At 45.7% G+C, this 10,173-nt stretch overlaps 1 protein-coding gene across 1 annotated transcript in view; it reads right to left on the reverse strand.

Annotated features, from left to right (window-relative positions):
* The window catches only part of dnajc5b (DnaJ (Hsp40) homolog, subfamily C, member 5 beta), a 271,865-nt gene extending 269,891 nt beyond the window's left edge, over window positions 1-1,974 (reverse strand). Inside the window, exon 1 of the mRNA XM_072467665.1 lies at window positions 1,922-1,974. The gene's annotated coding sequence lies outside the window, so the exon portion shown is untranslated. The remainder of the gene's footprint in view (window positions 1-1,921) is intronic.
* Window positions 1,975-10,173: the final 8,199 nt, after the last annotated feature.

Genomic DNA, 10,173 nt, shown 5'->3' on the forward strand with positions numbered 1-10,173 from the left:
AATAGAGACAATTTACTTTTGAAGAAGTTTGTTTTTCTGAAAATAATAAATACTTTGAAATAAACTACTAACAGAGACAGAGCACTTCAGTTAACAGATTGCCGCCAGTCTTTGACAATGGGCACAGCTGACTTGCTTTGCTGGATTACAAAACCCTTTTGAAGCAGTTCTCCTGGCTCTGATAGTGAATGCAACAGTCTTGATTGATAGTGGTTTAAAATCTCAAACTTTTTTCAGAAAGAGTTGTGCATTTGTTCCATTACCACTGCATATATTTTGGATCATGTGGAGAATATGGTGACCTGATTGCCACATGTTTGACACTGAAATCCCATTGGACCATACTGCTCTAGGTATGCATGGTCAACAGTGGTAAAGTTGTTTGAGGGCTTGGCATGAGCAAGAAAAAATGTCAAACAGTTTGCCCAGCAACACTTTGTGATATCAGGGATATGCACGTGAAAAAAATGAAACTGTTGCATATCACTATCTTGCCAGCTTCTTCCATGCCTATTGCCAGATCTTGCCTGGTCACCATTTTCTGCCAGGTACACTGTGCCGATGTCCTCTGGGGAGAGTATACTTGAATGACAAATAGAGTAATTATCTTCGCATTTATCAGTAACTTCACTTTGCCAGCCATCTAACAGAAATTCTATTGCTGCCATCTCCAGACTAAGTTAATCGCATCTAAATTACATAGAATTAACAGCGCAGAAGGAGGCCATTCGGCCCATCGAGTCTGCACCGGCTCTTGGAAAGAGCACCCTACCCAAGTCCACACCTCCATCCTATCCCCATAACCCAGTAACCCCACCCAGAACTAAGGGCAATTTTGGACACTAAGGGCAATTTAGCTTGGCCAATCCACCTAACCTGCACATCTTTGGACTGTGGGAGGAAACCGGAGCACCCGGAGGAAACCCACGCAGACACGGGGAGAACGTGCAGACTCCGCACAGACAGTGACCCAGCAGGGAATCGAACCTGGGACCCTGGAGCTGTGAAGCAATTGTGCTAACCACCATGCTACCGTGCTGCCCACTATTGTGTCAGCTCCTGCATCGACCTAGCAACCTATGAAAAGGTCAAACACAGGGGTTTGTAAAGATTGTTTACTGACATTTCACTGGAGGTTTCTTAACTGACTGCTGTAACTTTAGCAAAATCCCTGTTTACATGTTTAAATGGAGTTTCCACTGACTTTCCTCCACAATTATGGCAATCAACCCTAAAAATTCAAGTAAACATCCCCCGTTTTAGGGTGGATCATCCTCTATATCCAATCAGATTAACACTAATCCCACTGTGTGTGCCCCCCCCCCCCCGGGTTTACACAAAGACATGCAAATGAATGCTACCTATATACAATTTTATTCCCTTCATTCCTTCTTTAGGTTTTGGTGTACCATACACCATTTTATGGATTAACCTAAGAAAATTAGATAAAAAGATGTAGGAAAATTAAGAAGCATGAGCGAAGGAGACAAAAGTGTGTCAGAATAAAAGAAGAAAGAATACCTGAGTGACTCTCTCTTCTGCTCCAATGAATTTTCCCCTCATTTCCAATGGATACGTGCTGGAGCTCTTTTCCACTGATGGCCTACTTATGGGAGTGCAGTAAATGCAGCAATCAAGTGTGTGCACCAGCATCCTTAGCAATCTGGAAGTTACTTTTTTTGCAAATTACAGAATTCCCTACCTATTTTCAGTTGTTTTGTAGCCTTGTGATTACATGACCTGCTGCAGAAAGCAGACTAAACAAACCTCGTCATCAGAACATTGAAAAACTGAATGGTGAAAAAACCCAAACTTTCGAGGTACAGGTGCAGAAAGGTTAGAAATGCCCCTGTGGCTGTGACGAACCAAACGTAACCTAATCTAAAAAATATTAGTCACTCAAATGTAGAAATTAACTCACCGCCTTTAAGAAATGACATGCGCTCTCATTGTGGAGTGTCAGACAGATTTGCGTTATCTGTTTTAGCTCCAAACATTGCCTGGAGGAGGATTAAGATTAAAAAACCTTGTGATCTAGATGAGCTCCTGAAGTGGGTGTGGAGAAAGGTAGCCTCTTTTCTACCACAACAATGTTAATTCTAAAATGTTGGAAGGTTACAATAGGTTTGCTGTCTCAGTATCTAAAATGTTACGTAACATACTAAAACACAGGCTTCCTTGCAGTGTTAATGTAAGCCTACTTGAAATGAAATGAAATGAAATGAAAGTCGCTTATTGTCACAAGTAAGCTTCAAATGAAGTTACTGTGAAAAGCCCCTAGTCTCCACATTCCGGTGCCTGTTCGGGGAGGCTGGTACGGGAATTGAACTTGGTCTGCCTTGGTCTGCTTTAAAAGCCAGCGATTTAGCCCTGTGCTAAACCAGCCCCTGGTTACTTGTGACAATAAAGATTATTAGAAAAAAAGGATTTGCATCTGGTTTCCTTATTTTCAACTGCAAGTAAAATCTAATTAGATATAAACGTGATTAGATTCAACAGTTTGACAGACTCTAAAAGTTGATTTAAAAAATGGAGTGAATATAGTAGTTAAGTTTATGCACTTTTTTCTCGTCCATTTACAAATAACAGAATAACATCCATATACGCAAGTTTTTTAATTGTACCCGAAGGTACAATTCTTTATAGGTGCAAAATAGAATAAAAGATATTTCTGTAGCAGCTCAATAGTTTGCATTCTCAATGTTTTGACCTAATTACATAAGTTTATATGTTTAGAAAAGTACCTGGAAATAATGATCCCCACAGAACTTTGAAAAGTTAAGTATGAGTACATATGTAATTTTAAAATTAAAATATAACATCACATTGCCTATCCAAGTCTCCCTTCAAATTACTGATGTTATCAGAATCCAATTTCACAGACAGGGCCTGAATTAAGTGTTAAGCCCTTCATTTAAATATGAAAGGGACATGATGCTTGAAAAATTGCCTGACCCAATTTGCAGTGGCAGTGTTCTTTAACACAATTATCAAGTGGACCCCCCGGCGATTCTCTGCACAGGATGGGCCGAGTGGTCGCCAAGAAAGTCCAAGTCCTGCCGGCACCGTTCACATGTGCTCTTACCCGGCGGGACCTCGGCGTCCATCCTGTTGGGGGCAGCCTGGTGGGGGGGTAAGGGGGGTCCGACCCCGAGGGGGGGCCTCCACCGTGGCCTGGCCCACGATCGTGGCCTACTGATCGGTGGGCCAGCCTCTCCTGGTGGGGGCCTCTTTTGCTCCGCGACGGCCCCGAAGCCCTACACCATGTTGCGTCGCGGCCAGCGCGGAGAAGGAAGCTACCGCGCATGCGCAAATTTGCATCGGTCGCAGTGCGCACGTTTGACGCCAGTTTCGGCAGCTGGAGAGGCGTGAGTCGCTCCAGTGCTGTGCTGACCTCCTGTAGAGCAGAGGATCGCTACACTTAACGGTCCGATGGCACAGTCATCAAACTCTCCGGTTTTTATGACGGCGTCAACATTCTGCCGTCAGAAGGGAGAATCCCGCCCATAATCTTTGTTCAGCATTCCCAATCACTCCCAAAAAGGTTCACTCTGATCCAAATTGCAGCTTTTCTGTCCATTATCAATTTGAACATCAGCATGAAGAATTCTTTCATGCTCTCTCGCTATATAAAGAAGGTCAAGTTGCCCTAGTCCCAGATGACCATAGACTGCTTTCTGAGAGAGCTGACTGTTGGTGATTTAACCTGAGGATCACCACACTTCAGGCAAGGAATAAGGTTGAGAAGGCGGGGCCTCATGAATAACTTCAGCCAGCACAAAAATTGAACCTGTGCTGCTGGCTTCAACTCTGCATCATAAACCAGCCCCTGCTGGTTTTACTACATGTACTTTTTATTTGTGTATTTACATGCCACCATATGGGCCCTTCTACCTCTACGGAGGGTGAACTAGGGGAGTTGGTGGCGTAGTGGTAATGTCATTGGACTAGTAATCCAGAGGCCCACACTAATCATCTGGGGACATGGGTGCAAATGCCACCAAGGCGGAATCTGGATTGTCGTAAAAACTAGTTATTTACAGCTTTCAGGCAAGGGAATCTGCCAACCTTACGTGGTCTGGCCTTACACATGACTCCAGACCCATGTAGCTGACTCCTAACTTCCCTCTGAAATGGCCTATCAAGCCACTCAGTTCAAGGGCAATTAGGGATGGGCAACAAATGCTAACCTTCCAGCGACACCCACATTCATGAAACAATAAAAAAGGACTAAAAAAGCACTTTACCAAAAGGGGGTACAGTTAAAATCCATACATTGCTGTCCTTTCATTATCAAAACGCAGGCTACGCTGGGCACGATTTTGGGTAGATCATTAGCACGGTGCAGGGGGAATACTTTGAAAGTGAGCAAAGTAGACAAACCTAGCTGTCAGTCAGTGTCTGATACTGATTTGATGCTGTCATTTTCCAACTCAATTATCCAGCTAACACCCTTCTCAGGCTGAACACTAATTCAGTAACCCAAGGGACCTCCACTCATGTTATTTAAAGGGATTGATCATCAGCTACTTTTAGTTCAATTGCTGATTTAGTTCTGTTAGTTGCAGCTGATTTATTCAAAGTGTTTGGTGATTTGTATTGCTGCTTAAAATCACTGAGGTTTACAAGGAGGCAGATGGCATATGATGAAGGCCAGAGGTCTGCTCAGATCATTTGCTCTGAATCATGGGTTCAGTAGTTTCTATGGCCCTTGTCCTGCAGCATGACAGGCAGAATAGACAGAGGCAGCACACAAAGGGCAAGTTGCTGACAGAGGGAGGAGGGGAAGGGCTCTTAGCAGGAGGCTATATCCACCCAGCAGTTCCCCTATCTCAAACTCAACATGAAACAGTGTGATGTCTCAGCAGGGGGAGAATGATATTGACTGTCACTGTGATATAAGAAATATCTAGAATTGCATAGGATACAGAAACAGGCCATTCGGTCCAACCACTCCATGTCAATGTTTATGTTGCACTTGAGCCTCCTTCCACCTTGCCTCATCTAAATCTATAATTGTAGCCCTCTATTCCCTTGTCCCATATATGTTCATATATATTTGTCTAGTTTCTCCTTAGATGCATCTATATTATTGACTTTCACCACGCCCTCTGACAGTGAATTCCAAATTCTCACCAGGGAAAGAAATCCTGTTGGACTATCTTCTATCACTGGTCCCTGGTTATTCTCTTCACCACAAGCAAACACATTGTCTCTGTATCCACTCCATCAAAATGTCTCATAAAAACGTCTCATAATTTTAAATACTTGTATTAGTTCACCCTCGGCTTCTTTTTTCAAGAGAAAAGAGACCAATTCTGCATCCACTCCAGTATCTCTATATCCTTTTTATAATATGGTGACCTGAACTGCACAGGTCAAATATAGGTTTGGTCTTCCATACTTTTCAATTCTACCTTCCCAGAAATAAAACTGTATGCTTGGTTTATTTTTTTATGAATTTTGCTAGCTTGAGGCTGGATTTTTAGTGATCAGTGTTTTTGCACTCAGAGTCCTTCTTCCTCTATCCGACCTAGACTTGTACTTTCCAAGTACTAAGTGACCTCCCTATTCTACCTCCATTTATCTACGTTGAACTCAACTTGCCGGTTGTTTGCCAATTCTGCAAGTTTATTCATGCTCTCCTGTAATTTGTTGCAGTCCTCTTCAGTATTGACTATTTCCCCAATCTGGAATCCCACATGAGTAATTCACTTCCTGACTCTCCAAAGCCTGTCCAGCACCCACAAGGCACAAGTCAGGAGTGTGATAGAATACTCTCCACTTGTCTGGAAGAGTACAGCTCCAACAACACCCAAGAAGTTCCACACCATTGAACACAAAGCAGCCTGTTTGACTGGCACCCCATTCACCACTGATGTGTTGGATGCCCTGGATCCGTGGAACACATACAGGCCACCAACACTTAAAATAGTACAACACTATTTTATTAAGTTAGAAACTGTTGAACATACTTTCATTGTGGGTTAACACGATGTTAGATTAAACTAAAGACCTATGCCTGTCCTAACCAGTCTATGCACTCAGCACATGGTGAGGACCTGTGCTTTAAGCTCTGTCCTTGTAGGAGGCTGCATCCCGAATGAGCGGGAACTCTGATGCCCCCTGTCTTTATAGTGAGTGTGCTCTAACTGATGATTGGCTGCAGTGTTGTGTGTGTTCATTGGTCTTGCTGTGTGTCCATCAGTGTGTGTGTCTGCACCATGATATACTGGCGTATATTATGACAACCACCTTCAATATTCACCCCCTCCACCACTGACATCTACAAGATGCACAGCAGCAACTTCCCAAGGCTCCTTTGAAGCACCTTCCAAATTCACGACCACTACCACCTCGAAGGACAAGGGCAGCAAATGAATGGGAGCACCACCACCTGCAATTTCCCCTACAAGCCACTCACCACTCTGAATTAGAAATATATCGCTGTTCCTTCACTGCCAATGGGTCAGAATCCTGGAACTCCCTCCCGAATAGCACTCTGGGTGTACCTACATCTCAGGGACTGCAGGGTTCAAGAAGGCAGCTCACCACCACCTTCTCAAGGGCAATTAAGGATGGGCAATAAATGTTGACCTAGCCAGCAATGTCTGCATCCCATAAGCAAATTAACAAACACCATTTTAAATGTTTCCCATTGATGTTCTACATCTTTCTATGCACATAATTTTAAAATAAAATTTAGAGTATCACAATTATTTTTTTTCCAATTAAGGGGCAATTTAGCACCCCCAATCCACCTAACCTGCACATCTTTGGGTTGTGGGGGTGAAACCCACACAGGCATGGGAAGAATGTGCAAACTCCACACGGACAGTGACTCAGGACCGGGATTTGAACCCGGGTCCTCAGCGTCACAGTCCCGGTGCTAACCACTACGTCACATGCCGCCTTTTTCTATGCACATAATGTTGTCCATTTTAAATCCCCAAGTTCTATTCTCAGCTCCATAAAATCAGCTTTTCTCCAATCTATTAATCCGGTTTTCATCATACTTAAATCCATCTCTAACGTCATCTTAAAGCCTATTAAATCATGATCACATTGCCAAGATTAGAAGAATTAGGATGAGCATGCTGTCACCTTCAATGGTTTCAGACACATCACGGGCCATGGTGATGGCCAGCACAGTCTCTTCCGTTGGTTAGAGGCCAGGCAGTGAGGCCTGCTGCTGCCAGTTAGGTACTGCTGCCTGCAGTTGTGCACCATATTATCCTGCAAGAGAGAGAGAAGCACGTCAGTGATTGTAACACAACCTATTTGCTGATATGCTTGTCATGGTTGAATAGCTGGCAACATGTGCAAGCTGTGTGATATGAGTGTGAGACTTGCAACAGTGCTAAATGTGTGAGGATGAGGTTGCTCGAGAATTTTGATGGGAAATTTGATGCCACTGAGGGTAAGAACAGGAGAATATGGCAGATGAATGTGTGTTTAAAGCATTGGTGCAGGGGATAGAGGATTCAGATTCTTCGATCATTGGGATCTTTTCTGGGGACCTCTTTAAGAGGGATGGGTTGTATCTGGTCTGGAGGGGGATCAATGTCCTGGGGGACAGATTTGCTAGTGCTACAAGGGAGGGTGGGATCCTCAGCAGCAGGGAAGCAAATGAGGGACTGAAAGGAGGTGTAGTACTCAGCAACGGAAAGTTGAATAGATATGATAGGCAGGAGCATGGCAGGAAGCAGGGAAAACCTGTTGGGCGGGATTCTCCGACCCCCTGCCGGGCAAACAATCTCCGGAGGTCGGTGTGAATCCCGCCCCGACGCCGGCTGTCGGATTCTCCGGTGCCGTTTTTTTTGGTGGGAGCGGGAATCACACCGCGCCGGTCAGGAGCCGTTGGCAGCGACCCCCCCCCCCGGCGATTCTCCGCTCTGCGATGGGCCGAGCGGCCACCCATTTGCGGCCAGTCCCACCGGCGTAAATTACACAAGGTTCTTACCGGCGGGACCTGGATCTGCGGGCAGCCTGCGGAGTCGTTGGGGGGCACGGTGGCCTGGCCTGCGATCGGGGCCCACCGATCCGCGGGTGGGCCTGTGCCGTGGGGGCACTCTTTCCTTCCGCGCCAGCCGCTGTAAAGCTTCCGCCATGGCCGGCGCGGAGAAGAAACCCCCTGCGCATGTGCAGGAATCACGGCAGCAGTTCTGGGAACATGCTGGCGCTCCTGCACATGCGCTAACTCGCGCCGGCCGGCTGAGGCCCATCGACGGCGATTGGCGCGGCGCCAACCACTCCAGCGCCGGCCTAGCCCCCGAAGGTGTGGAGGATTCCGCACCTTCCGGGCGACCCGACACCGGAGTGGTTCACGCCACTCTTTGGCGCCGGTACAGCGCGCCCGCCGGTCGGGGGAGAATCCCGCCCGTTAGATTAAATTGCATCTATTTCAATGCAAGAAGTCTGACAGGTAAGGCTGATGAACTCAGGGCACAGATAGGTAAGTGGGACTGGGATATTAAAGCCTTAACTGAAACATGGCTAAGGAAGGGACAGGAATGGCAGCTTAATGTTCCAGGGTACAGGTGCTTTAGGCAGGACAGAAGTGGAGGAAAGAGAGTAGGGGGAGTAGCATTTTTGATTAAGGGGAGCATCACGGCAGTAGTCAGAGATGAAATAACCGAGGGATCACCAGCGAGTCTTTGTGGGTGGAACTAAGAAATAAGGGGATGGTGACCTTATTGAGATTGTACTATAGGCCCCCAAATAGTCAACGGGAATTAGAAGAACAAATATACAGGGAGATTGGGGAGACTTGCAGGAGTAACAGGGTTGTCATAGTAGGGGATTTTAATTTTCCAAACATAGACTGAGACTGCCATAGTGTTAAGGGCTTAGATGGGGTGGAATTTGTTAAGTGTGTTTAGGAAAGTTTCTTCAGGCAGTATGTGGAGGGTCCTATCTGAAAAAGGCCAAGCTTGACCTACTCTTTGGAAATGGGGCAGGGCAAGTGACTGAGGTGACGGTGGGGGACCACTTAGGGACCAGTGACCATAATTCTATTAATTTTAAAATAGTTTTGGAAAGGGACAAAACTGGTCCACAGATGCAAGTTCTAAATTGGGGCAAGGCGAATTTTAATGGAATTAGACAGGAGCTTGCAAGGGTTGATTGGAGTAGCTTGGTTGAGGGCAAAGGGGCCTCCGGCAAGTAGGAGGCCTTTAAAAGTGAAATAGCTAGAGTTCAGGGTCTATGTATTCCTGTTGAAAGTGAAAAAGTGAAAATCGCTTATTGTCACAAGTAGGCTTCAAATGAAGTTACTGTGAAAAGCCCCTAGTCGCCACATTCCAGCGCCTGTTCGGGGAGGCTGCTACGGGAATTGAACCGTGCTGCTGGCCTGCCTTGGTCTGCTTTCAAAGCCAGCGATTTAGCCCTGTGCTAAACCAGCCCCTATCATTGAAGGGTGGCATCCAAAAGACACCACCACACATCTTCATTGTTAGGGTGAAGGGCAAAGCTGGCAGGGGTAGGGAACCCTGGATGACAAAACATATTGAGGTTTTGGCCAGGAAAAAGAAGGTGGCACGGCACAGGTACAAGCAGCTAGAATCAAGGGATTCCCTGGAGGTGTACATGGGATACAGGAGTGTACTCAATAAGGAAATTAGGAGGGCAAAAAGGGGGCATAAGTTAGCTTTGGCCGAGAGGATTAAGGTGAATCCAAAGGGATTCTTTAAGTATATTAAAGCAAAAACAATAACTAGAGAGAGAATAGAGCCCCTCAAGGACCAAGGTGGACACATGTGTGTAACCACAGGAGATGGGCGAGGTTCTCAATGAATATTTCTCCTCTATGTTTACTCTGGAGAAAGACGTGTAGACTTGGGAACCTGGGATGGTTAGTGGCGATATATTGGGGACAGTTCGTATTATAGTAGAGGAGGTGATGGACATATTAAAATGTATGAAGGTGGATAAATCACCTGGCCCTGACCAGGTATATCCAAGAACACTGCGTGAGGCTAGAGAAGAAATTGCGGGAGCATAATCGTTAGCCACGAGTGAGGCACCAGAAGACTAGAGGGTAACAAATGTTGTGGTCTTATTTAAGGAGGGCTGCAAAGAAAAAACAGTGAATTATAGGCTGGTAAGCCTAACATCCGTGGTGAGTGTCATGGGAGTGTCCCTTTAAGAAGTGTTTTTGTCTTATCACATGGC

The sequence above is a fragment of the Scyliorhinus torazame genome, chromosome 11, assembly GCF_047496885.1.
Source record: "Scyliorhinus torazame isolate Kashiwa2021f chromosome 11, sScyTor2.1, whole genome shotgun sequence".
Taxonomy (NCBI): domain Eukaryota; kingdom Metazoa; phylum Chordata; class Chondrichthyes; order Carcharhiniformes; family Scyliorhinidae; genus Scyliorhinus; species Scyliorhinus torazame.